The following is a 4,395-nucleotide window of genomic DNA, read 5'->3' on the forward strand; positions in this document are numbered from 1 at the left end:
GGAGCCCCATCTCAAATCCACTCTTCCCGATTAGCGTTGTTAAGATATTTCTCTCTAATGATACCCTGTTAGATGCCAAGTCCTAAGAAATCCCTCCATAGATTCTTCATTAATAGAGTCATGTTGAAATTCTTAGTATCTTTGATGCCCCAACCTCGCTCCTCCTTAGGTCTGAAAATAGAAGAATATATGGTAAGGTGAAATTTGGAATTTTTTCCAGAGCCTTGCCATAGGAAGCCAGCTAGAATAGATTAAATCTTTCTAATGATTGACTGTTAGCAAAATAAATAAGTGCATCGAAGGCATCTCTTTTTTCAGGATAAAATTATGTTACTTTACATGGACATTGAAATATTTTATGGCTAAGAGAGAGAAATGTTTTACCACATCCCCTACACACCAAACATATTTATTCATTTTTGTTTTTTTGTTTTAAATTATAGCCGACTTCTTATTTTTTTCTGAAGAAAAAATCATAGTATTTTATTAAAAAGTAAAGTTGGCTTATTATTTTTATTTTAAAAAGGACACATGTCAAATCCACGTTGAGCATGGAAAAAATCACACATCACCCTCATACTAGGTTGTCAAATGCGCCTCTCGGTGCAATTAAAAATTGCATGTAATGTGCAAATATTACTTTGTCAAAAGGTTTATGCACACTTTAGTTCGATATGTATCTCACCTAAGAAAACACTTGATTAAATGTATACCAAATCTCTGTAGATTTGTGTGTGAGAAGAGTCAATGAAGAGAATGTTTGGTGTGACACAATGTGTTGTAGAGAGATATAAGTATGTTGTGAAGTATCAAAGGAAAGATGTTTTGTTGCTATATGATTGATGAGCCTCATCATTGTGTAATTATATGGGCCTTAATTCACCTCCTAGATTAGTCAAACCAACTTATCTCACAACTTATTACATGTTTTTGATTATATTTTGTTTATGATATGAGTTAGAGTGGGATATTATGGCTAGTGGACTAATATGCATTGAATGCAAGATTGAAGGAGAAGATCAAGGAATTTTGGCAAAGACTAAGGTTAAAAATAGAATGGGACAAGGGAGAGGGATTGCAGGAGGTAAATCCTCCTCATTTACTTCTCCTCCATTCAAATATTCCTCCATGTATCATACCAACTCGGAGTGCAAGAAACCAAGTCATGAGGATTAGAAGGTAGGCGAGCAAGTGAGAGACAAAGAGCTAGTTTATCTCAAGTTTGGGAGCCGAGCCTCCCTAATTTTAAGGAATTCATTGGGAACTTTAGTTGTATAAGTAGAGATGCCTAGAGCCTCATTAGGATTCAAATTTTTGTTGTAAAACTCTAAGTTATTTTCGAGCTCCAAACTTGTGGAAGTTTTATTGGTGTAATTTTTTATTTTGATAATAAGAATGAGTTTTTTTTGAGCCAACATTAAGCTAACTTAGAGGGCTAAATCTCTTGGGTTAGGGCCCAACCCTAGCATCCAAGGCTCCTCTTTCTTGTATTTGTATGTTTAGCTTAGTTTCATAGCTTCATTGTTAATTTGTCTTTAGATGTATTTTCATTGCAAGTAGTGTAGATTGGATTGGTTGTTTATTAGTTTGCTTCCATTTGTGCCTTACTTCAATAGAAAGTTAGTAGGGATAAAAGGAGCACCAAAAAGTTGTTAGTAGGTGTCTTGGCCTCATTTCCTCCCTTTGGGATCATGATTTGAGGAAGGGACCCTTATGCAACCCCAAAAACACAGATTTCTATTTCTTATATAAGCTTTAGAGTTTACTGCATTTAAGTTAGCATTTGATCAGTTTTGCAAAGTAGGATTCCATTGCCATCTCTTATATCTTCATTCTTGCAGTAGATCTCATCCATGCTTCACTCCTTTCAGCAATTTTCCTCATGCACAAGGTAAACAATTAGTCATTAATTATGTTTTTCTAGCTTATGAGAATGCTTCTTGCTCACATAGCTTTTTGGAAATTACACATGTTTTATGCAGAGCAGGTATTTCAGGAGTAGATAGAGACTTCATATCCAGAAACCACCTTCCACTTCATCCACCATAGTCATTCCTTGCTTTCACCATTTCCTTCACTAGTTTTCATTATTTTACATAGAAGTTCTTCCAAGCACATTGAGCAAATCCAACCATCTTGTATCCTTTCTGTTCACTTCTGAGTGATCCTAGAAATTTTGTCACTCCATTCCACCCATCAACCACCTTCCATAAGTCTTCCATCACCTCCAAAACCTCCCATTTTTCTCTTGGTTGTATCCTGTAGAAATACAAGGAATCTTGTAGGTTTCTAGTACATGCTGTAGGTTTTCTTGTAGTGGCCTGTTTTGAGGCCGAATTGAGGGAAAACCTCTAGGAAGCCACCAAAGGTCACTCGAGGGTCTCTCACACCATCCAACTGTTGGCTTATATGGGCTTGACCCAGGTTCGGAAGAGTTATTTAGCTAAACAAATCCCACAGCTACCGACCCTTTCGGAAACACCCCGCAGAATGCAGACTGAGGTCTCACTCGAGGTAGCAGGGGAGGATGATGGAACCAGGTTTCCACACCCTTGGAATGTCTAGATGTGGTCTGGATATTTCGCACACTGTCCTACAACCTTGCGTTGCTCTGCCTCTGCGCAGATCCGAAATAGGGCTACTTCTCGATACTACTTATTGAATGATTTATTATAGGTTAGATCTACTTAAAAGGGTCTTTAAGAAAACATTTAATCAAAACAGCCAGTGCACACAATTAACAGAAATATGCATAAAGATTCAATAGAATTATCAATCATACATTAACTAAGTCCGAAATAGCTCATATTAACACAGTACTTCAAAATCAACTTATCTTTATTTCCACTTTATCATCGATACATCCAGATCTACCCTGCACACTCAGCTGCAGGGGTCCGCGCACACAGCTGCGGACTCTACCAGGCCTCTATGCACATAGCTGCAAAGCCTCTATCCACTACCCAATACCCTCGACTTAGACTTACAGACGCTCCAAAACTTCTTAGATCATGGACCCATTACAATTCAGATCATTCATCATCCAAAAACTAACTTCTACCCTTAGAGCCCCACTCTATTTATACATTCCCATGGTCCGTGGACCATGGGTAAGCTAACTTACTTCCTATTATTCTATATTATTTCTTGGGTGGATAACCCTTTGACTCGACCTTTTACATTTCACACTCTGCATATTTCGGAGTTTTACAATATTTTTATCCTAACTTCTAGGCTTTCAGACACAGAACTATTACGCGGGACCTCCACTACCCAACAGTCCCCCAACACAATCATCGTGACTCATCCTGAGTCACTCGTTTGTGTGGCGATACATGCTGCCTTGGCTTCACGGTTCACCTCCCTTTGAGTGATGCTCATCATCCTGCTGCTCCTTCATTGTCTCCTGCAATGCTTTTTTTGACTCCTGCTTCGTTGTTGCTACCACTTCTCACAACTGATAATGCTCATTCTGCTATGCTTGGTTAACACATAACACCCCCTCATAGGAGTTTAGCTCTAGCGGGGGAGACGCCTACAGGACTACCTTGTACCATCGCAACCACTTCCTACCTTTGTATCTGCTCTTCGCGCTGTCTGCTGCAGCTTGTGTTGCAATTTTGCAAGACCCTTGCTACTGTCCGTGAGATCCCAATCCTCAAGGTCCCTCAGAGATGACTTATTAACTACATTTCTACCAGTGGTCTCCATATTTCCATCCTTTCTCTTTTCTTTTGGAGTTCTTCGGCCCGCCCACGGGCGAGGCTGCGGCATTCAGACCAGTTCTGCTTCATGTCTGCCCTTTTCTGGTACATCCCCTACCATTGATGCTAGACTCTACATGGTGCCCACAGTGATCAACACCAGGTTCCTCAAAGAGCCCTGCCTCTCCATTAGCCATATCACCACCCTTGGGCTTACTCCTTGTGCAGAGGTAATGAAGCATTCATATTGGTACATAGCTTGTGTTTTTCAGAAGCATAATTCGTCCTATGGATGCCCTTCTATGATTTATAAGTGTTTCAAAATTCAAATTCCCTGTCTCTCGCCTGTTCTGGTGCCTTCATGTTAAATCTGCGGCAGCTCGTGCCATATTTGGCTCATGCCCTTTCTCTTAATTGCCCACCACCCACTCCCTTTTGCCATAATGCAGACATCTTGTCATTAATAGTAGCAACAATGGTCACCTCTCCTCTTATCAACGCAACATCGCACTCCTTTCCACACAACTGAGACCCTTGTCATTGGCCAAATCTGCGCGTACCTTGGCAATCGCGCAACCTTCCCCCATACTGCTTTGTCGTCCTGCGCTCTCTTTCAACTGGCTGGAGCGGTGAGACTGTCCTTCAGGCAGTTAGTCAAGTGGTCAGCACACCTGTGTAGAGCTTCATGGGA

Source organism: Pinus tabuliformis, chromosome 3_1 (assembly GCF_031772625.1).
Source record: "Pinus tabuliformis cultivar Carrire ecotype Pingquan chromosome 3_1, CPIR1, whole genome shotgun sequence".
Classification (NCBI taxonomy): domain Eukaryota; kingdom Viridiplantae; phylum Streptophyta; class Pinopsida; order Pinales; family Pinaceae; genus Pinus; species Pinus tabuliformis.